The sequence below is a fragment of the Vicugna pacos genome, chromosome 3, assembly GCF_048564905.1.
Source record: "Vicugna pacos chromosome 3, VicPac4, whole genome shotgun sequence".
In the NCBI taxonomy this organism is placed as follows: Eukaryota; Metazoa; Chordata; class Mammalia; order Artiodactyla; family Camelidae; genus Vicugna; species Vicugna pacos.
This window is the reverse complement of record NC_132989.1, coordinates 41,496,168-41,521,019: the sequence shown is the minus strand read 5'-3', so window position 1 is coordinate 41,521,019 and position 24,852 is coordinate 41,496,168. Positions and strand designations below refer to the sequence as shown.

Genomic DNA, 24,852 nt, shown 5'->3' with positions numbered 1-24,852 from the left:
TCCCCCTCACCTTCTGCCTGGGGCTCTTCCTGAAGGTCTGACCTCCCACTTGAACGGGACCGTCACTCTCTAGGCCTTGGTAGGATCAGGCCGGGCCCAAAGAACGCTGAAGATCTACCTGTTCTTTTTCATGCCTGGGCTGAGGGCCACCCCTTCTTCTCCTCTAAGTCCCTGGAGATTTTGGTTGCTTTTTCTCCTCAGTAACAGCAGCCGTCTTTTTACTCAAAACCTGAGAGGTGACATTACCTTTGGGGGAGGCTGGAGAGCAGGAGCCCCCGGTTCTACAGAAGGAAGGGGTTGGGCCACAGGCAGTGAGCCATTTCCTTGCCCTCAGCCCATTCTGCAGAGCGCTGGGTGCAGGGAGGGGGCCCTGCTCTGCAGAACCAGAGAGACTGGCTCCCATGCAAGGCCCAAGATGCTCAGATCTTCTTCTCTTCTAATCACTCTGGACTCCTCTCTGTCCTGCTTCTGATTATTTTTGCCCTTGCCTGCTCCATGAAAAGACACAAATCTCCAAGGAGCACAGGTGAACCAGGCTGTTGCAGCCTCCCCACATATCCCCAAACCTGAGCACTGCCCTTGAGGGGCAGAGGGAGAACCACCAGCTACTCACTGACTGCCTTGGGGTAGGACTGGGCCTTGGGACCACCCCACCTGTCTGGAAGCCTAATGACACTAAGGAGTTCACTGGGCTTGAATCTGGAGTTGCACGGGGCACCTCCCACAGAGCCTGCAGCTTAGAGGCCAGGTGCATGCTGAGCTCTGAGGGCAGCTAGTAACCTTGCCAGGGCCTATCTCCCTGGAGGAAATGGATCTGTTGCTATAGCAAAGTTCAACTGCCTTTTGTCGTTACGTGAGTTTATCAAGAAATGCTAAGCTGTTTCCAGTTGATCAAGTTCTTCTGTCTGCCCTGAAACCTCCAAGAGATAAAAGACCTTGGCATTCTCCACAGCTTGCTTGATATAAACCATCACACACAAACTGCTTTCAAGCAGCCGCTGTGGCTGCTTGATTCTCTGCAGGGGCAGGACTGGAGTGCAGGCTCCAAACAAGAAAGGAAGAAGAGCCCTGTGTAAGCGGCACCCATGCTGTCCCACATCTGATGAGTGGCTGGGTGGGCTACAGGGATGTTTCATTTCAATTTTCTCAAAAAACAAACAAACAAACAAATCCAAAAAACAAAAAACTGAAGGTTGTCCAAGACTGTTAAAATACTCAATTAATAAGAAATAAAACTTCCACTTGACTCCACACAGCTCCCAACACAGCTGGAGAGACGGAGGACAGAGAAGGGCAGTGTGTGTATAGGCTGGAAATTAGTTGAAAGGATATCATATGGAAGAAAGAAAGGTACCTTTAGTGTCGCTCCAAAAGCCAAAACCAAGGAGGGAAAATTACAAAGGGGAACATTTTATCTTCGTATAAACAAAATTTTAAAGTTTTTTTTAATGTGGTAAAATACATATAACATAAAACTATTTTAACAATTTTCAAGTGCCCAATTCAGTGGCATTAAGTACATTCACACTGTTGTACGGCCATCACCATTATCCATCTCAAGAACTTTTTCATTTTCCCAAACTGAACATCATTAAGCACTAACTCCCTGTTCCCACTCCCTCCTGCCCCCAACAACCACTATCCTACTTTTGTCTCTATGGGTCTGACCTTTCTAGGTACCTTGTATGGGTGGAATCATATAGTATGTAACTTTCTGTGTCTGGCTTTTTTCACTTACAAACATTAAATATTATGTTTTCAAGGTTCATCAAAGTTGTAGCATGTGTCATAATTTCCTTCCTTTTTTAAGGCTGAATAATATTCCATTGTATGTATATATCACATTTTGTTTATCCATTCATCCGGCCAGGGACATGGGGTTTGCTTCCACCTTCTGGCAAATATGAATATGAGTATCCAAGTTATCTGCTTGGTGTCCTTATTTTTAATTCTTTCCTTTTGGGTTTTAAAAAAATACTTTCTAATGAGCTAAATTAGATAAAGGACCTGTTTGCTCTCGAAGACTGTAAGTTTCCCTTTACTGGAGCTAACAAAATTCCTGCAAAGGCCCAACCTTCAAAGACCTCCTAAGAGAGATCCTCATCTCTGAGCAGTATATGTGACTAATGAGTGATTCCCAAACCTGACTCTATATCACAATCACATGGGAAGCATCTAAAAATTACAGATGCCTAGAAATACCACACTAACCAAGTGAACAAACAATACTACTAATGATGAAACAAACTGACATCGTGCGTCTCCTAATACGATGCACATCATCTATGCAGCATTTCTACCAAAAATGCTCAACCTGAATCTAATCATGAGGAAACAAACAACCAGCCTGAAGCACACTCTGCAAAACAACAAAGATGCCAAAGTAATTAAAAAAAAGAAAACAAAAGAAAAAGTTAGAAACTGTCCTAGATCAGAGAAGACTGAAAAGACATGAAAACCAAATACACTGAGGATTCTTGATTGGACTGGGATTTTAAAGAACAACTATAAGGGACATTATTGAAACAACTGGGAAAGTATGAATATGGACTCTTAGATAATGGTATTGTAATAATGGTAAACCTCTGGAGTATAAGCACTGTATTGTACCTATGTGGGTGAATATCTTTGTTCATAAAATAAAAATAGGTAAATATATAAAAGTGAATAGAAATTACATTTGCAACCAATCCTCAAAGGGTTCAGATCATAAATGTGTGTGTAGGTATATAAATACATAGACAGAGAGAGAGAAAAATGTGGGAAAATGCTAATAATGGTGAGTATAGGTGAAATTTACACAGCTGTTTACTGATCTCTTCATGAAACGTTTATATCAGGTTGAAAATTTTACAGTAAATAGAGACAGAAAGACAGTAACCTGGATCCCACCTGACACCCTCAGAACCCGCAGCCCCTGGGGCAGGGACTTGTATTTTTTTTGATGAGCCCCTTGTGAGATCCTGAAGTGACCATGGAACACCAACCTGTAAAACAACATGCGTGAACCACTAAACTACATGCCTCTTTAGGTACCTTTCCATTAGTAATTCTGTAATTTTCTTGAGACCAGCATTTCTAAGCAGAAAAGATGGATCATTCAATATTCAATAGGCTAACAGTAATAACAAAAAGGAAAATCAATGTCTACCTTATTCCAAAATAAGTCGCAGAGAAGTCAAATATTTAAATATAAAAAAATGAAACCATGAAAGCACTAGAATAAAATATGAAATATTTTAAATTCAATATTGGAATAAAGAAAGTCTTTCTAAGGAAGACACAAAATCTAGAAACATAAACTACTTATTTAAAACAAAAGTTTCTTCATGGCCAAGCCCACTTGAAAGAAAGACAAAAGGCAAACTACAAATAAGAACTAATACCAACAAAACAGATGGCTAAAACTAATTCATTCAATATATAAATAAGTTGACAAATCAAAAAAAATAGTTACCAAAAACCCAATAGAAAAATGGGTAAAGGATATAAAAAGAGAGTTCATAGAAAAAAGACACACCCAAGGACATACAAATGCCTGTTAGACATAGTAAAAATTTTGTCAACTGTCACCCGTAAGACAAGTGGACACTAAAATTAAACTGAGGTATCACGTTTCACTTTCTCGATTGGCAATGTTCCCAAAGTCTAACCTCACACTATTCTGCAAAGGCTATGGGTAACAGGCAATTTCATCCACGGATTATGGGGCTGGAAATGGTACACTCTCTTCAGAGGCCATTTCAGCAATATTGATCAAAATATTAAATGCACAGACCTCTCCACCCAGAAATTTCACGTCTAGGAATCCAGTCAACAGACATATTCATACATGTGTTCAAAGATGTAGATAAAAGGTATTAACTGTAGCATCCTTTTTTGAAGTAAAAGTCCAGAACAACCTAAGAGACCATTAATAGAACATGAAATATTGGAACAGCTATATAATGGTCATCTATATATTGAAACATCAGTATATTGCAACAGCTCTTAAAATTTAGATGGTGCTGATATGAAATTTTCCATAAGCTCATTAAAGAAGAAAAAGCAAGATGGACAGCAGTTTGTATAGTATGTGCCCTTTTATGTTACAAAATACACTGTGTGCATACATTTTATACTGTATATCAACAAAATGTGGAAAATACACAAGAAACTATTAATAGTCATTACCTCTGACTTGGATTCTAGGGTAGGAGTCTCTCCTCAATCTTAAAAATAATCAAAAAAAAATTTAAGTGCTAACATTCAGGGCTGGTGAGGGCCAAAGAATAAAGATATTCTCATAGACTTTTGGTGATTGTGTAAAGCGGTCCAGCCTTGTTAGGGGCCAATTTGACAACGCCTATGAAATTTTTAAATGCTTGTTCCTTGTTACCCAAAAATTCCAAGTTCTTGGAATCCATCCCATAGAAACACTTAAACAAAATCATAAAATCATAGTTACCCAGTGAAAACTTGGGGGCCAGTTAATAAATTAATCAACACAAATACGGGAAAGGCCATGATATAAGGTCTGGTGGTCCATTTAGAAGTGGGATTAAGACTAAGCCACTGTTGGGAATCACAATCCCAAGTATATCGTAAATATCACAAATCTTGACCACGTAAAAGTAATGACATGATAAACAAAAGCCAGAAGACACAGGGAAGAGATGTGGGAGAATAGGTGATGATTCAAATTACCAAGTTTCTCATAACAAAGTGAGTTCATTCAGTCTGTCAAATTTGAAGCATACAGTTAAAAAACAACTTTGCCAGTCTCTTAGTAGTTTACATAATCTCCTCCCCTCCCCTGCTTTTCTCTTTCTATAGTCACCTTTCCTAACTTTACATTTAGAAAATAATCTCACTAATGGTAAAGAAATAGTTACCCAGAATTCATCATTCCTTGAGGTACTCAGGGGCACAGCACATGCCTGTGTATGCTGTGCACTGCACAGCACTAAGAGGTGCCCTTCAAAGGTGCTGTAACATGGATGGGCCCCCTACAGTTGTGCAGTGCTCACCTGAACAACTGTACATGGCCACCCAAGTTTACTACAGTTTTCTTTTCTTCTAATATTCAAGTATAGTTAGAGTTAATACTTTTCCATTAAACATAGTATAGATAAAATGATCCCACTAAACACAAATATTTTTCATTAGAGCAGCAGTACAATATGGTGCCTAGAATGCAGGCTGCCTTGTTTTGACCACTGACTCGCTTTGTGATTTGGGGCAATGACTTAGCTTCTCTGGGTCTCAGCTTCTTCATCCATAAAACAGAACAGTTATAGCCCAACTAGTAGCTGTAAAAATTTAACAAACTCACATAAATTGCTTAATCTCCAAAACTAAGAAGATGAGTTGGCTGCCCAACATTCAACCTGACCGTAAGGAAAGAAACAAAATGAAGGACTCTGGTTTTGTTTATGATCCCAGAAGGGGGGCTCATTTGACTCTAGTTCAGAAGAGAATTCTCCATGCCTCAGGGATTTGCCTTGGTTCCTGATTCCCATGGTTTAGAGTTGTAATATGACTATTTGGATATGAACCTTTTAAATGTCCAGCAAACATGAATCAAAGAACAAATCTTGTGTATGTTTTGCTTTTCTAAAAAAAAGCTCATGTTTTAAAAATTATGCATAAAAGCAATTACAGTACAGCATTCAATATGCTTACTAAGTAAACTCTGATTTTGAACATCAGTGAATTGCTCTGAAGAGTTTTAGTGCTGATGTTCTATTGTGGTTGATGTGCAACTTTGATAACCAACTGGGTATCTGATGGATTATGACTCCCCTCTGTGGGCTGCACAGGGCTCCGCTGCAGCTTCTTCAGTGTATTAAGCTCATCTGTCACCAAGAAAAAGTGAGGGGAATGTAAACAGCAGACTGTAGACACAGCCTTAACCAATACTGTAAAGCACTTTCTGTGTACATTATTTATGGTTTACACCGGGGAATACAAATGTATTATTCTGTTTTGAGAAGAACAGATGTTCATTAAGGAAAATACTGTGACAGGGTATCTTCTAAACCCAGTATCTTCCTGCCTAAACTTCAAATGAGTCTCATATAATGAAACATTTTGTGAGTTTTCAAATCCCTAATTGGTGGTGGGCCCTCACTGAACCACACTCTTACATTTATGCAGAATTAATATGACAGGCTTACAATCTCTGTTGGATAAACCACTCAGATTCACTACAGCTTTCTAGATGCTTCCCTCTAGCATCTTTCTTTGGCCTGTCATCGGACTGCCTGTTTCCTTCCCAGCCATGAGCCAAGGGGGCCCAGCACATGACATTCACGAGAGGTGTCAATATACTGTTCAGGAAAACGACCACCACCACCAAAAGCACACCTAATCCTGTAAGGCTGAGTTCTGCTTCCTTCTTCTATGATTTCCTAGGCATTCACTTTCTGGATCCACACTTTCCCAGTGGTTTGCTCGAGATTCCAGGTTACAGCCAGGGACTGCAAGCTCCCCACGTTCTAACACTCCCCCACCTCCTTTTTGAGGACTTAACATTTAAAAATAGATTTTACTTGTTTCTTTTTCAAATATAGCTGTAACATTCACATGGTTTAAAATTCAGAAGTTACAAAAAGCATATATAGTGAAAACTTTCCTCCCTTCCATTCACTTCCCAGCTGCCCAGCGCCCTTCCTCAGAGACATCCTATGTTACCACTGTCTTGCACGTCCTTCCAGAGCTACTGTATATATAGTTTCTCCCTTGCTTCTTCAACTAGCATAAGTACGCTCCACACGGAAGTCTACTTCTTATTCTTGCACTTGACAATGTGTATGCACTTTATGAAGCAGTGGTCTATCTGGGAATGAGGTCTCTCTTCTGACAGCTTCAGGAGATCCCCATGCAGACTAGGAGGGAAAACGGTCCATCTCAACCACAGAGATAAGCCCTGTCCACTTCTGTAAGTGTGGGCAGACAGACCTCACAGCCAGATTACCCTGACATCCTCTTCAGGACTTAAGGTGACAAGAGAACTTTCCAATGCCAAGCCTAGCACTGGATACTAAGTAGGTCTCCACAGGTCTGCCAAATCATCAGGAACCAAAAAATGTTGAACCTACAGAATTCAGGAATGAGCATGTTGCAGAACTGGTAAAAGCTGTTTGGAACCCATTAAAAGGTGTTTGTGTGCAACAAGCTCGTTAGTATCTTTGTCTTGAGGCAAGAGTCCGCCCACGCACACATGCACTAGCCATGGGGCAGGGGCCCAGGGTCTGGCAGGACTTGTGGGAGGCGTGACCACGAGCAGCAGGGGGCAGGGGTAACCTGGGCTGGGAGTGCACACTGCAGCACAGGGGAGGTGGCCAGGGCCAGTCACCAAGCACCAGGACTGAAGGGCAAGAGTGAGGCCAGAGACTGTAGGCGAGGCAAAAGCTAAGATGCCAAGAAGGTCGACAACTAGGGAGGAGCAGCAGACAGGGTAAGAGCAGAGCTTGGGAGATAGGCTGGGACCCAAGGAAGGGTGCTGAGGAGTTCGTTTCAGGGCTGTCTAGCTGGGAGTTTGATGCGCTCACCCAAGAGCGCCAGGCCAAGTGATCAATGCTGTGGCCCCGTGATGCCCGTCTTGGCAAACCACATGTTTCAAAAGAATAGCTGCACACTTTGTGCATTGTTCAAAGCCCTCCTAGGACTCCCACTTAAAATCGGTCCATTTAGCAGTCATCCTAGAAAATCAGTCTCCTCTGCTTTACAGTTAAACTGTAGGATCAAGAATTCACTGAGAGCTTTCCCCTCCTTTTAAAGATGATTAAAACAACTGAAACAAAAACACTCTGATCTAAGACCCTTAGAGGTTACAGGTCATGTCTGATTGTGGTCATGAACTAATTAACTGAACACTGATTTACATTTTCTTTGGTGACTTAAGAAGTCCTTCAGGCCACCTTCATTACTAGGCTATCGGAATCAGGCTAAAACATCAGGCCGCCCATATTCAAGCCTGTCATCGGGCCTGGAGAGTGCAGGGGGTCTCGAACTCCCAGGTAAAGTACTTCCCATCCACATTTTCCCTCCAGAGGACTTCCCTCTGTGGTTCCATTTCAGTCTGCCTTGAAGATGCCATACAGCTGAGGGCTACTGCAACAGGACAATCCCATTGACTCTGAACCTAGACAAGGAGAAGACTCAAATAACTGGAAGTAGGTCTTAAGCACATTCATTTACAAAAAAGTAGCAGCAGTCCAGACTCAGATACTAAGGGCAGGGTCACAAGACAGCTTCAGGGCTTATGTTGGAACCTACACTTTACATCTTCTAACCTCTAGAGCTGCACAGTGGTAAGGACAGCAATGAGGTCCCCAAAGACCCTAACGCTCTTCTAAACTGCCACAGAAAGGGTAAACCATGTTTAATTTCTTCAGTGTTAATGCATTTTGTTGAATTCTAGTTCTTTGAAAGTTGGTCATCTGAGTATGGCTACAATATATAGCTCAGGTAGGCAGAGTGATTAATCAGAACACACCAGATCCCCGACAGGCCAACTAAGGAAGAGTATACCAAATCCAGAAGCGTATTAATAAATCTCTACTGCCAAAGATAGCCTCTTTTCCACTGCAGAATACTGAGCTCATAGCAAACCCACACTTTGAAAATAAGTGTCGTTGTAGGTACGGTTTGTAAATTCAGCAGTGTCCCTCTCTGCAACAAACTGTTGTGACTTGAGGCCAAGCAAGAGTAAACCACCCTGCTGAGAAGTCTTGTTCCAGAGTGGACAAAGGTTAAAGTTTGTTATAGAAAAGCTGAGCTTTCAGAGACTTGGTCAAAAGTCCTTCTATTTAGACACCTTACTCAATTCACCTTCTGCATTGTCAGCCCTCTCATCAGTCACTGCTGGACAGACACTAGTGGACCCGACAGAAGCCTGTGGTTTTCTGTGCTTCCCACATGCCCAAAAATTCATGGGCCCATGGCTCTGTTGGTTGACCCCCACTCCCACCTCTCTGGTCCTGAACCCAAGAGATTCACTCCATGGTGGCCACCCTCCCTCACTGCCCCCGCTATGAGCATACCCCTCCCTCTCTTCTCTTGGGGACCTGCTCCCAGGCATCCCTGAAGCAGCCGAATCTGTTTCTTTTTATGTAATTCTTCTAGAATTAATTCATGTTCTGCTACCTTATTATTTTGAAAGTGAATCTGTGTTTTAGATATTTTTCAAAAATACATTTCTTTCCTCTGCCTTCTTTCACATCTACCCACTACCTACTCCTTCAGATCTCCTGCAGCAGAAACATGAAGAACTGGCAGATTAAGTAGATCATAAAGGGGAGTGAGTATTTGTGGGGAACGTGACAGAGGGCAAAGACCAAATACCTCACCATCATCACCACCACCACCATCATCACCATCACATCATCACTATCACAATCATCATCCTCCTCATCACCATCCTAAAGAAGAGAAGCTAACACTTATGGTGCCAGGGCCTATGCCAGGATCTTCATGGGCATCACCTTACTGAATTTTTTGAGTTGTTCCTGGACAGAACAGCTGTCATAGTCTCCACTGCATAGACAAGGAAACTGAGGATTTGAGAGACTGATTTGTTCAGGAACACACATCTAGACCAGTCTGACTCTAAAATCTGGGCTCTTAACCACTAGGCAATGCTGCCTCCCCTTGTGGCTAGTCAAACTCTTACAAAGATCACTCGAAGTCCTTAAAAGAGCAATCCCATATTCACACAGGAAGCACAACTGAGGCTTTCCTAATCCAGCCATAAGTGCAGCAGATGATTGAAAGGTGGTATGCAAATCAAATTTTTGAAAATCAAATCCTATTCTAAATTCACCAGGGAAGCTTGCTTTATTCCTTCACAAAGAGAAGAAAAATATGATTGCAACACAGTTTCAATGGACCTACCTGGTAAGCTTGAATTTCATATATACGACTAACTAGAATTGGGTTCAACAGCTGGACCCCCAACTCCAACCCATCTCAGCTTAGTCCCAACTCACTCCCTGCTGACAATGTGGGAAACTTGTGATCCAGGCAGAAGAGAGAGAAAATCACATCCCCAACGGCCAGGAACTGCTGGCCAGAGGGGTAGAGTAGCAGGAATCAGTGCTCCTTTTGGGAGAGGAGGGGGAGGAGGAGAAGGAGGCAGCCTGAAATATGCAGAAAGCAGACTTGCACGATGGTTAATTAATTCCTCGGTTAACCCACTATTTATTGCTCAGCTCCAGCAGCAAAATCATTCAACAGTGATGTGAGTCAGATACCCTCCATGAAGCTATTTGTATTCCTCCGAGGAAAACAATAGAGTCAATAAATATCATCATGTTATGTGTCCACGCTGCTCCTCCTGCAGATTAAATCAGAGGCGTGCAGCACAAATCTTACCATAATTCCAGCAGCATTGTGCTGGATCTGGAAGGAAGGGCCTTCAGCCCCAGGACTGCTGTCTGCAGACATTCATCATCCATTGGCACCATCAGGGATGCCTCAGCTGCAGAAAGCCACTTTGTCCAAGGCCATGGCCTTCCCAGAGAGGCCCACATCCAGTCACTGATGGAGGGTTGTTTATGAAGGCCCAGCCATACCGGCCCAATCTCGGACAACTCTGATAGGCTGTTTTAGATCCAGAGCTCTCCATGAGCTTAACTGAGGCTCTGGACCTGCATGGCCACTCAACATCTCCCTGTGCCCCGCCCTCTCTCCCCCACAGCTGTTGATCCCAGGGATGGGCTCTAACGAACAGCCTTCATACCACACTCCATATCAGGGTCTACCTCCCAAAGAACCCAACTTGCAACAACATCTACACAAACGGGTAAAACAAAAGTTACTGTATTAAGCAGAAGGGCTTTACATTTATTGTGCATAAAATCTTGGAAACCAGACTAAAGTTAATTGAGAATTTGTGTTTCCTCCTTGGATGGTGCCAATATTAGCAAGAATTATTGCTTACTATTTCAAATAAGGTACAAAGCCAGACAATTTACTTATCAGCCCATTTTTCTTCTTCCTGGAAATTTATCTATGATAAAGTTATTTGGACCCACTTACCCTTTACTTGGTAGGTGTAACAGATTGCAAAAATGACTACAATTCTTCCCCTCCCTGTACCTGCGCCTTCAGCAATGGGATTCTGCTACCCTTCCCATCAAGAGGCAGGCTGGCCCTGGTATCCAGGGTGCTCTTGTGACTTGCTTTGGCTAACAGAATGTGGTGGAAGTGATGTCGTAACAGTTGCAAGGTAGGCTTTGAAGAGGCCTTGAACACTTCTGCTCTCTCTCAGATCCCTACCCAGACACCATGTAAAAAAGCCTGGGTTAGCATGCTGGAAGGTGAGGGGACTATATACAACAGCAACAAACCATCCAAGCTGGGGCCGCCCTACAGCTTCCAGCCGAACCAGCAGACTCACAGCTTCCAAGACCAGAAGCAATGCCCAGCAAAGCTCAGCCCCAACTGCTAATCCACAGAACTGTTAGCCACATAAACAGCTTTTGTTTTAATCTACAAAATTGGGGCAGTTTATCATGCAGCAAAAGCTATCTAATAAAATAGAGGAGCTAGTGGTTTTTTTCAAGACTGATTCTGAAATATGAAATTTTAGACCTATTGGTCCATTTCCAGAAACCTAAAAAATATCAGTTTTCCTCTCCCATCTCCTGTCATCCTTCCAATGCAGGGATCTGAGTCAATGATACTGAGTAGATGGGAAGAAATACAGAAAAAATTCTGTATAGGTGTAGTTAAAATTTCACTTTAAAAATGGCACAAGAAAAGACTTTACAGTCTAAGAAACAAACTTCCAAGCAATTATATAGAAAGAGATTGGTGGACAGGTTGGAAGTTTAAGAACCATGACTTTGAAAATCCATATGCTGCCTGCTGTCTACTGTTTCTCTGTCCTACAGACACAAAAGTGGAGAATTGTAATAGACACCCTTAGAGAACCTTTAGGAACTCAGCAATCTGCTTTGCCTGCTATGGAATACAGCAAATGAAGAAAGAAAGAGTATCTCTAATTTTCCAGTAACAGAATAAAGTCTTAAAGCTTTTTAAAAAATTATTTCAAGATAGTCTCTTCAGCCTCAACATCACCAAATGGTGTTGAGAAAGCTGGACAGTCGCATCTAAACCAATGAAGTTAGAACACTCTCTCACACTATACATGAAAATAAACTCAAAATGGCTTAAAGTCTTAAATATAAGGCATGACACCATAAAACTCCTAGAAGAGAACATAGGTAAAACATTCTCTGACATAAACCATAGCAACGTTTTCTTAGGTCAGTCTCCCAAGGCAAAAGAAATAAAAGCAAACTTAGAAACTTTTGCACAGCAAAGAAAACCATAAACAAAATGAAAAAACAATCTACAGACTGGGAGAAAATATTTGCAAATGATGCAACTGACAAGGGATTAATTTCCCAAGTTTTCAAACAGCTCACACAACTCAATAACAACAACAACAAAAACTCAATCAAAAAAATGGGTAGAAGATCTAAACAGAAATTTCTCCAAAGAAGACATAAATATGGCCAACAGGCATGTGAAAAGATGCTCAATTTTGCTAATTATTAGGGAAATGCAAATCAAAACTACGTAGAGGTATCACCACACACCAGGCAGAATGGCCATCATTCAAAAGTCTACAAAGTAGGTGTGGAGAAAAGGGAACTCTCCTACACTGTTGGTAGGAATGTAGTTTGTTGCAGCCACTAGGAGAACAGTATAGAGATCCCTAAAAAACTGAAAATAGACTTATCCTACAACTCAGCAATCCCACACCTGGGCATTTATCTGGAGGGAACTCTAATTCAAAAAGATACATGCACCCCAATGTTCACAGCAGCACTATATACAATAGCCAAGACATGGAAGCAACCTAAATGTCCATCAACAGAGGACTGGATAAAGAAGTTGTGGTATATTTATACAATGGAATATTACTCAGCCATAAAAAAGAAAAACAATGCTATTTGCAGCAATATGGATGGACCTAGAAATTATTATACTAAATGAAGCAAATCAGAATAAGAAAGCTAAATATATATGATATCACTTATAGGTAGAACCTAAAAAATGACACAAATGAACTTACTGATAAAACATAAATGAACTCACAACATAGAAAACAAACTTATGGTTACCAAAGGGAAAGGTAAGGGGCAGGGATAAATTAGGATTTTGGGATTAGCAGTACAAACTACTATACATAAAATAAACAAGAAAGTCCTACTGTATAGCACAGGGAACTATATTCAATATCCTGTAATAAACCATAATAGAAGAGAATATGAAAAAGAATATGTATGTGTGTGTGTGTGTATATATATATATATATATATATATAACTGAATCACTTTGCTATACACCAAAAACTAACACAACATTGTAAATCAACTACACTTCCATAAAAATAAATAAACATGAAAAAAAAATTTTCAGAGCTCGACATTGTATTACATGTTCCTATATCTGGTGCAAAAAATTTGCTGGCACTGTAGCCTTTTCCTAGAAAAACATCTCGCTGGTCCCTGGCCCAGGTCCTGACATAAATCTGGTTCCCTTTCTACTGCTATGATCTTCCAGATAAATTTGCACACAGCAGGTGTTTCCAACCGCTGCTTTCACACAGAGTGAGGAGTGCATTCCTGGTATCAGGTGGCTGTGGTGGTTTGCTGAGTCATAGTTAGACTTCAGAAATCAGACTCTCTTCACCTCAATCTCCAAAGCAAATTTCTACAAATTCAACATCAGTTCATATAGGATTTTTAAATCTCTGAAAATCCTTTGACTTTCTAACACTTTTTATTCCTCCAACCTAGACACTTAGGATGCATCTGCATTAATCAGGCTACTTCCTGCTACGAGCAGACAGAGGAAGAAGCTGAAAGAGGCAGAGTGTTTACAGGCCTCTGAGGCAGCAGCCACTGCTTGACTCACCGTGTGGACGCTCAGAACCTTCCATGTGGGCAGCTGGCCCTGGGCAGATGTACATAATTAGTGTGTATGTGCTAGCAAGGTACCAAGAATATCCTGTGAGCAGGTCCCATTAAATCTTCCTAAATTAGGGCCCTGACCGCTCAGTAACCTCTATATTTGCATGAGTCCATCCGCATGGTCACAGTGTCATTTTTATGACACGTTTATTGCTCAGAGAAAAATAAGGACATGAAGGACAATGGCCTCATATTTGCCAGCATCTGGATTACTAGGAAGAACTGAAATGTGTCATTTTCTTCTTAACAACCTCCCTTTCGGTATTTTTAGCCCACTCAGTCCAAGCAAGTATACTCATTTACAAACACAGGGCTGTTGGGGTCGGGGTGGGGGTTGGCTGGGGACCCGGGCGTCAGTGCATTCATGGACTCCTGGGACATAGTCTCCCTCCTCTCCTTTATGTGGAGATAAAATCTGATCAAGATGAACATCACATCAAGTGTGGTCTTCAAGGAGAAAGCTTCAGAAAGCTACCCCAAGGCATGTGGGTGTGTTTGTGTCTGTGTGCAAGGTGGAAGGGGAACCCCACCAGCGTTACCCATGGGCTAAGGTGACAACAGAGAATGAGCATCCTCCTGCCTCACTGGAAACAGTTCTTCAGCTAATAAATGAGGTAAGCACCCAGTGAGCTCATAAGACCATGCCTGCCAATTCATGAACTGTTGACAATGTTAGGGGATGCTTCATAATAATGTTTTGCATTTCTGAGCTCTGTTTGTTACATATTTTAAAATAAAACATAGGGTTTCTACAATTACAAATTTTAAACAGATGTTCAATATTTTGAAGCTAATAAAGTAAGGACAAGTGCTTATAAGAAGTGTATGCATTTCTGGGTGTTTTATAGCAAATAATACTGTGTTGTTTGAGCATTTAGGTACTTAACAAAGGTTTTAGGTTTTAAAAAGTGTGAAAAAAAAAACAGCAATGCATAAGAAATGTTAATGCAAGATTAAGGAAAAGGCCAAAGAGAGTACGAAATGAATAAAACTACACAAATGAAGACAGAAAAGTAAGGAGAATTCAGTAAGAAGAATGTAAAAGTAAGAATCCAGTAAAAAAGAAGAATGGTTACAAATGTGAAGAATAAATATAAGACCAAGAAGAACAATCTCAGGATGAAATGAAACCGAGAAACCCCAAGCACCGCACTGCATAACTAGGAGTCCTGCAAAGTAAGGCTCTGGGGACAAGCGTTAGTACGGTAATATTTTATTAGGAAGCACTCACATTTTCTAAAACAGTAGATGTAATTCTGGGAAAAGCTAAAGTGAATGTACAGAATTCTCAAGGTGTCTCGGCACCTGTGTGAGCGTATGTGCTGTATCCCTCGCTGCTGGAGTGACCATCTTTTACTGGCTTAGTCACTGGCCAGTCAGGAACCTCAGTACAGATGGTCCAATCACTGCTTAATTGGCTGTGGCCGTATTTGAACACTTTGTTCTCATGATATTACAGTAATAACAACAAAAATAATGGTAACAATTTAAATATATTCTTCCTACCTAAGCTTTGTGGACAGCTGACTTTTCACTAGGCCCTGCTCTGACCTCTTACATGCAAGATGGCACTGATCCTACTATAACTCCTATTTACAGACAAGGGATCTGACACAGAGTGACTGGTCTCAAGCTTAGATTAGCCTTTACCACTTTTCAATTGTCAGAGCGTTATGGAGTAATACGAAATGTAAAAACTGCACCAAAGGCCTGGGGTGCTCAATGCCAGAGCTTTCCAGTTTGTTCCTGAACCACACTGGCCCATGAGGCAGTGCAGTCTTCAATTTCCATCTCCACTGTTTCCAAAGGCAACCTGTGAGCTGCCTCACACTGACCTGGGCCCCTGCACATAGGGCTCGAGTCATATGGGTTTCTGGCCAATGGTGGGCACTATCTTTAACCCACGCTAGCTAAGGAACTGAATGATCTTGTTTACCGAACAATCACACTGACTAGCTGAGGCAGTCCATTGGCTAAGAGCAAAAGAGGGGGTGAGTGAGAGTTAGACAGGACGAGGTTCAAATCTAAGTCTACCACTTATTGAATGAGATTATGGGCAAGTAATTTAACCTCTTTAAGCTTCTGTTTCCTCCTATACTGCAAAAAGAGGAACGGAATTAGGTTTTACCTAATGAAGAATTTAAGTGAAAAATCAATAGACTCAGGTTTCCCAGAGTCAGCATTTCTAACACCTAGAAGGGTTTGGCAGAGAGGTTATGGAATTCTCTTTCCATAAACCTTCAAAACTATGACAAGCCTCATGAGTCAGAGGGGTTTCAGTGAGAACTTCCCCCCTTCAGAGGGAAACACTGGTGGTCTCTGAAGAACTTGCAAGTGGTCGCTTTGGTCTCCTCATGTCAACATTCATGACAGTCTTTTGCTTTTAACCCATCGACTTAACAAAAGATAATTTTTACTCAATGTAATGACTGTCTTGATTGCTTTGCCCACATTCTAACTGTTATTAGAATACACTAGAGAATGAAAATATTTCTGTTTGAAAATTATCAGCCACTTTTGTTTCAAGAGAGCAGAAAGCCCCCGATCCAATGTAAGATGTGTCTGATACTCTTTATCGAGGTGCCAAAATGTATCAAAACTAGTCAATTCCTTCCAAGCTTCAGTGAAATAAAAAAGCGGAGAGACAGATGTAAAATGAGGAACGGTTACGTTAAAAGAAGAACTTAAGTCATCTTTTATGCCTGAGTGTTAAATTTGATTAATCTAGTCTATTTTTTGTGATAGGCAGAAAATAGAGAGAAAGACAGGTAAACAAACACAGAAGATGGGTTTTAGGCACTTGTGCTGAGAGCTCGCCTGAGTGAGCGGAGGAGGTAGGCACCTGCCAGTTCTCCCCGAGACGTCGCTGGAGACAGCGAGCTCAGTGTTTCTGCTCCAGGCCGACTAGACCCAGGAAGGACTCTTCGAGTTGCCTACCAGGACAGAAGCAGACACAGATTCATTCCATCCAGGGCGAGGGCCCACCACACTGTGTCTAGAATGTACCCACACTACCTAAAACTTCCCGTCCTGGTGGAACACTCCATACAAGCAAGTGAGTGACCCTGAGCATCCATCCCATTATTCCACAAACACTGATTGTGTCCCACGCGTGCAAGCTTTGAGACACGCTGGTGAACAAAACCTAATCCTTACTCTCAGGACACTTGCGGCTTGCTAAGCAAAGACACAATTATAGGAGTTACAATCAAGTGTAATGAGGATCACGACGGGGACAGTAGGAGAGGTGTGTGACAGGGGCCCTAACCCAGTCTCGGGACCAGGGGCCTATAAACGGAAACAAAGCTGGACACTAGTCAAAGGTAGAAAGGCAGATTTTATTCACTGGTGTAGAACTGAGCTCAACTCCAAATACGGCAGAGATAGCTAGGGATCCACATCCAACAAGCAGAGGGAGTGGGGCAGTAGATGGAAAATGACCAAGAGGAAACTTCAAGAGTCAGGGATTCTTGCTAAACTGGCCTCACAGAACTTTTGCTAAAGGCAGACCAGGGACTGAGACACCAAGGGTAAGGAATAAGGAACTTGATTAGGTATCAATGGTGGTCAGACATCAAGGGGACAAGGGGACAGGATTCTTGCTAAACTGACTTATTAGGATACTTGCTGAAACCAGCCTCAGCAGGCCAAGGACAAGACCCAAGGACAAGGTCAAGTCAAAAAGAGAACTCAGAGGAGGCTGTCCAAAGGTGGGTCAAAAAGAAAGCTTTGTCAGAGTTCCCATTGCACAGAAAGGTATATTTAAGTTGCAAACTGAAAGGTAACTAAAGTTGGTTTAGGGCGTCTTCTAAGTAAGGAGAAGAGCATGCGTGCAGTCCTCAGAGGTGAGGGGAGCGCAGTGTACTTGGGAAAGTAAAAAAACTGGTTATGATCAGTAAATATGAGGCAAAGAGAGCAGGAAGTGAGACTACAGACATAAGCAAAAGAGAGATTTGGGGGTTTTGTAAATCTTGTTAGAAGCTCAGGGGTTAACCTAAGGCCAGTGGGGAAGGTTTAACTGCGGGAGTAATATAGTTTGATTTCTCTAGACTTAGTGACAGTTCCAAACACTAGACAGAGCAGGGAAATGAATAAATAGTTAACTGCACAGTGGAGAAACCTGGCGGACACCACCTTCACCAACATCACCAGAGACATCAGGTGGTACCATGGACCCTGGTATGATGTCACAAGAAGGGCACCTCACCTCTCTGGTACCCTTTCCAAAAACTTAATCATGTGAAAAATAACAGACAAACCCATTCTACAGGATACCTGACCTGTACTCCTCATGACTGTCAAAGTCACAAAAAACAAGGAAAGACTGAGAAACTGTCACAGACTAGAGCAGACTGAGGAGATATGACAACTACATGCAATATGGTTGCCTAGATTGGAATCTGGAACAGGAAGAGGATATTAATGCAAAAGCTGGAGAAATTCAAACCGTCTGGAGTTTTAGCTAATATAATGTACCAATGTTCGTTTCTTAGTAACTTGTCTTCAAATGTAACTTGGTTATGTAAGATGTTAACAACAGGGGAAATTGGATGATGGCACTTATGAAAACTCTGTACTACTTATGCAACTTTTCTGTATATCAAACACTATTCCATCAAAAAATGTTCATTTTTAAAAGAATGACTGCATGTCATCAAGAACCCTCCACTTTAAAATGAAGCCAATGAGAAATCAACTGTGCGTTTGGGAATCGCAGCACATTATGAAACTACAGTGGTACCTTATTTCTCAGCCCAAATGGAGAAGGAAGTGTACCATGGAGGTCAATTTTTCAGAAAATTGAAACTAACCCTTCAGTCACACACAAAAAATGTAATTTTCAGATGGCAAGCCTTCAAAAGTAGATGATCAAGTTTCCTGCCCTCTGAGCAGAGGACACTAAGTGTAATTGAATCTTTTCTGGGTTAATCAGGGTCACCGATGTGAACATGTGTTATTACGTTACATCATACCAAGCGTGGTTCTGCCTTTCGTTTTCTTTACTGAGTCAGAGAGTTGGAAATGCAGAGGCCATCTCTCCTCAGCTGAGAAATGACTAAGGAGAGACCAAAAATGATGGGCGTGGATGAAGACTATGACAGGTGCCTGTGTAACCACAGGTGAGCCAGCACTGGGTAGAGACCATCTTCCACTGTCTTGAACAAGCCATTTAGCTGAGGAGGCCAGCGAGCAGCTGATGTCCTCAATCTGCTGTGCCATTTCACGGTTAGTAACGCAAGCAACCTCTGAATGCCAAGTGTATCCTCTGGACAATTGAAGACACCAATAATCCCTATTTATCTTATTCCAGGGCTGGGAAGCCGAAGGAGGTGAGAAGTTAACTCATTGATATTTTCATGAGAAAGTTTAAATTGTGACCTTTTCCAGCTCTACTTAGGGAATATTTTCTTTGAGATATATCTCACAGGGGAATTATTTGGCTTCTATTACACAAAGGAATGTCTAGTAAAACCAAAGAAAGCAGTATAGTGTAAGCCTTGGTCTTAGGTCACCAGAGAAATAAAACAGGGGCGTTAAAATTCTGACTTCCCACCAAGTTTTATCCACCGTCCTCTTCCAGGGCCATACGCCAGCCTGCGCTCTCTCCATGGAAAGACCATGTCTCCCTGGAGCCCAACAATGGCCCAGCCTCACATCCCAGTCAAGAAACGGGCCCCTCCCCTGGAAAATGGATTTCACCCAGCTCTCTGTCCCAGCATGTCATCCAGTCAATCCCAGAACTTTTACTTCTTCTTACATGAAGACAGGGTTGTGAGTGCCTTCCTGGAGAATCTTTCCCTTGAACAACGTCTGCACCTAGAATGTAAGCCCTTTGCATAGCGCAAGCTCTATTCTTGCCTTTTTTATTGCCCAGATCAGCTCATTCAATGTCAGTCTGGAAAAATATTTCCGGATTAGCGAAGTGCTTATGCATTAACTCTCTTCAGGTAACCAGATGAGGCAGTAGGAGATAAGTGCCAAACTACTGGTACAAAGAGGAGATATTTAAAGAGCAATGAGGGTGTTCAAGAAGCTTCCTATACAACGTGTACTTCATCATTTGTTTGACAGAGACAGGACTTGAGCTTTCGTCAGCATCAGGGATACAGATAAGCTCAGCTGAGGCCAGAGGTTTTGGCCTGAAATTGTCAGTTAGTTGTTAATCTCAAACAAAAGTCTGACTAAGGACAAGATATTTTGACACACATACTCTGTCTCCCTTCCTCTAGGAAAGTATGCAAAGATTTATACTTGTTTAGGGCAGTTTCTCCACAGCTGTCCCATGCACTGTAGGAAATGCAGTTACCAGGATTAGAAAATTTAAACACAGGGTTCCCAGTTAAATTTGAATTTCAGATAAAGAGCAAACTTTTTTAGCATGTGTACATCCCAGGCAATATTAATAGCATCCCTGGCCTCCACCCACCAGATACAATACTACCCTCTTACCCCACCTCAGAGTTGTGACAACCTAAAATATCACCAGACATTGTCACATGTGCCCTGGGGAGCAAAGCTGCCCCTGCTTGAGAACCAATGACTCAGGGTAACACATCAGAAGGCTACAAATCTGAACCTCTTTATCTTAGCTCCCACAAGAAATAGCTGTATCTGGTAAAATATCAGTGAAAGAATTAACCATATGAGAAGCACTGTGGCACATCTTACCTAAACCATTTTGAAACCATTTAAAAAAACATTTATTCTGTTTTTAAATGTCCCTTGTGATCAATTCCCTTTAGGTTTTCATGCCGGGTAGATTCCTGGCTCTCTTTCAGAATCAGCAGGCCCATTTTGATCAGATAATGTAAATTACAAACCCTGCCATATTTCCCTTTTTCTTTAATTGCTAGAAAGTTTAGAGGTAAATTTAATGTTCAGCCACAGAAACCATCAAAGCTCATGGGGCTAGTATTTTCTTTTTTTAAACAAATATCTACATAGTGGCCTTTGTATGCCACATATATTTTAAAGGCTTTACAAATATTAACTTCTTGAATTCATTCTATCACTGCAACATCCCTGTGGATAAGTTCTATTATTATCCTCTATTTTCAGGTAACAAACTGAAGTCATTTCTTTTTTATATTTCTATGAATTATTTCCTCTTCATCATCATCCTTATTTTATAAACTAAGCCCCTTCAGATTCTGTTTAAAAGTTGACTGCGCGTAAGTCACTGTATCACACACCTACCCCACTGCAGGTCCTCTCAGCCTCCCCTGTCTCTTGGTCCAACTGTCACCATGGCAAGCAGCTCCAACTACTTCCAGCTGCACTTCCCAGAGCCCTGCCTCATGTCCGTGCCACACACCGCTCCTCTCCCATCCTGGGCTTTCCTGGTTATATCTAGATGTGGGAGCCCAGAAATGCACAATCCACAATTGCTGAGGAATTAACATCTCATGGTCAAAGTGTTCCCAAGTGGGAGACAGAAACTGATAGATAAATTCATTCTCTTTTTCTCACTCTACAGAGACTGTCCTGAGATGCAGCTTTTCAGAGGCTGGTTCTATTAAGACAGAACAACTAGGAGCACTTGGTGACAACCAGTTCAGTTATGCCTACTACAATTTCTCTCTCTCCTTTCCTGCCTCACTCCCCTGTCTCTCATGTCTCTCAATTCTGTCCCTTGGCATTGTACTTCCTAACAAAGCAGATGCAATATATCACTGTCTGGCTCTGCTTTCTAAGGAATTCAGACTAAGACAATTACAAACAATTATAAATGAAATCACCCTGAAAGGAAGTTTACCTAGTTATTTCCATTACCTTCAGTCAGTACAATTTCTTGTGGGCCAACTGGAATATAATCATGGAACAATTATCCCCAGTAGACTTTAAGGGTCAACCCTATCATCTTTCCAGCTGAGGATACCAACACCCAGGGAAGGAAGGGGATTGCTCAAGATCACATGCCCTGTTAGCACCATGTGAATACAGTACTTTTATTTAGTGTTTACCATGGCAGACTTCCATATAAATGATTTCACTCTGTGTTCAAAAATTGGGTAATTAGTATTATTGTCCCCATTGCACACATAAGAAACAGAAGATCAGAAAAAGTAAAGTGACATGTTCAAGGTCACAACATTAGAAAATGAAAGAATCAGGTTTACACCAGGCCTCCAAACTTCACATATCTATCTAGTTCTCTCCCCAACTGCTTCCCAGGGCTCAGGGTGTAGGCCCTGGCTATCCTGAGAACTGGGCAGAAAACCAAGATGGATTTTAGAGGAAGAGAGGCTTTCAATTAAAGTCCTAGTCCTACCACTTAACAACTTTGTTACCCTAGTTACTTAATTTTTCTGAGCCTCGATTTTTAATTCCAAAAAAATGGAGATAACATCTACTCATAGGGTGGCTGTGAAGAGAAAATGAGATAGTATATATGAATCTCCCACCACAGTGTCTGTACACAGTTAGTGCTCAATAAATGTGAGCCAGTATCAGTTCTCAGGAATCAAATATGCCTCCCAAACACAGTATTAGCTTCTCTTTTGTAGGTGCTTATTAAGCATTACACACAGTGCTAAGCATTTCCTATAAAACAAGGAATTGCTTCTAACCATGCTAACCTCACTGAGGGAGGGAAGATGAAGGTGGAATGTTTACTACTTCCTCTCAATCTGTTGTTGCCTCTAACAACAGTTCATAAACTTGAGTCATTCATGTTCTCCCTTGTTGAACTTTGCCCTATCTGTGCAGCAGTTTTAAAACAAATTTATAGTTTAGTTTTGTCCCAAGCAAGAATACTGTGAAGTATTAGGTTGGATGGCCTAGCTATACTTTCTCTTTATTATGGTTTTAAAGTGTAGTTATTTGAAATACTCAGAAAAAAACATAAGATGGAACAAGATTAGCAAAATGTCGATCATTGTTGAAACTAGATTATGAGTTACACGGGGCTGCACCATTCTCTAATTTTACATATCTTCGAAATTTTCATAATAAAATAATTTTAAAATAAAATAAAATACAATTAGCAAACCCAGAGGTGGGAGAAGGGAATGTTCTTTTGCAAAAACATAACATCATCTCACATTCCCTAGAGAAGCAGTTGTCACATCTTGGGAGACACTGGCCCACACTACCCACTGCAAGGTCTCGTCACAAGCACAGACACTCAGGGGTTGCATCCTCTGTGCTAAGAACAACTAGTCACACAGATAAATGTTCAGTTAAAGTTTGTTGGATCAATGAATGAATGATTATGCAGCCTCTTAACCTCCTTGGGGCTTTTAACTACCGTCTCCTTGGACGCCCTAAACTGATAACTCTCCTTAGAAAATCGACAGTAAGTTTTCTTGGAAATTTCAACCCCAAAATGATTAGTACTGTAAAAACAGGCATGATTGGAGGAGCCCCTGCTGTTTTTCTTTTACTGCTATTGCCATCTGGCTTCCACTACTGTGAAAAATACCTAGAAAGCCTACATACACTTCCACAATCACATCTGATTGGCACTGGATGCTTTTTGCTAAATGAAGTCAAATGTATTGTCTGATATTACTTGGCTACTACTGGTTTGTATGTATTTGGTCAAAGACTCTCTTATCAGATGCTAGTAAGAATAAGTTTTAGTCAGGGAGGGTATAGTTCAGTGATAAACTTAGCATAGAAGAGGTCCTGGGTTCAATCCTCAGTATCTCTATTAAAATAACTAACTAAATGAATAAACCTAATTACCCCCCACCCCCCAGAAAAAGAATGATCTGTTTTCAAATCATTCATTAATGGCAACGAATATCACTTATAGTTAAGGCAATCTATAACTACCCAAAAGGCACAGTAAAGTTCCTAGCAAGTATTCATCAAATCAAATCAATTACTCTTAAATAAAAGACTAAGTTTTATAACCCTTTGTCTCAAATGGCTTATTCGACATCAGTCTGGAAAAGGAAGAAGGGGCAATGTCATCTCAGGAACCACAAGTGACTCAGGGTGCTTTAGAGTCTGACACGTACCAGCAGCCTCTCCCACTCATACCTACAGCCAAGTGAACTCCACCCACTCTCCGCAGATACTCTCTCTGGGATATTCCAGGATCAGAGTCTGGTACCAAATTAGACATCTCAATTAAAGGTTGAATATACTAGAAGTCTAAATCTATCCAGTAGGATAGAACGGCTTTGGCAGGATGGGTTTTTGTGTATATAATTAGCTATCCTAAAAGACAGTCATAGTGTGCTGCTTTATTATGCAAAGCAATTAGTATCATGCAAAATGCTGTTTCAAATTATAAGATTTTTTTTTCCTTTGCTGGAGGATATGGGCTAAATTGCTATTAAACATCCACATACCTTTTGAATCATCTTATGTATTCAGTATAACTGTTTTGAATACAGCAACAATAAAAGAGATTATATGACTAACTTAAAAACCCAAAATAGCAGAAACACTTTTTAAAAGTCTGAGAAATTAGAATAGCACTTCTACTCTGCTGCCACAAAATACAAATACAGAAATTAGGTTTCTACTCCCAAGGTCTTTGTTCTGGAAATAGCTTTCTCTCTTGTATGTAGAATGAGAACAATACTTCACATCATTTTTACAGATCTTTTTCAGAAATGAAGTGGCTCAAGAATGGCTAGAGAATGAAGTGGATGCAGGATTGGTGGCTCAGCAGCCCCTAATTAGCAGTAGCCCCAAAAGACCAAGTTTTGATGCTGCATTAAGCCAATGCACTTGGACCACCCAAGACAAAGCTGAGGATCTGCTCACCACTTGTCGAATAAACTAAACCTGAAGTATTTTTCCAAGGGAGTGATCAGTAAGTAATTGTCAGTGTAAAAATTCTACAGGGAAATAAAGTGCAAATGGTCCATAAATCAATGAAAAGATACTCAGTCTCACTTATAATTAAGAAGTTAAAATT

General features: G+C 41.2%; 1 protein-coding gene across 1 annotated transcript in view; it reads right to left on the bottom strand.

Moving 5' to 3' along the window:
* CCDC112 (coiled-coil domain containing 112) overlaps positions 1–24,852 on the bottom strand; it is a 137,229-nt gene that overhangs the window by 75,974 nt on the left and 36,403 nt on the right. The gene's annotated exons all lie outside the window — the stretch shown is intronic.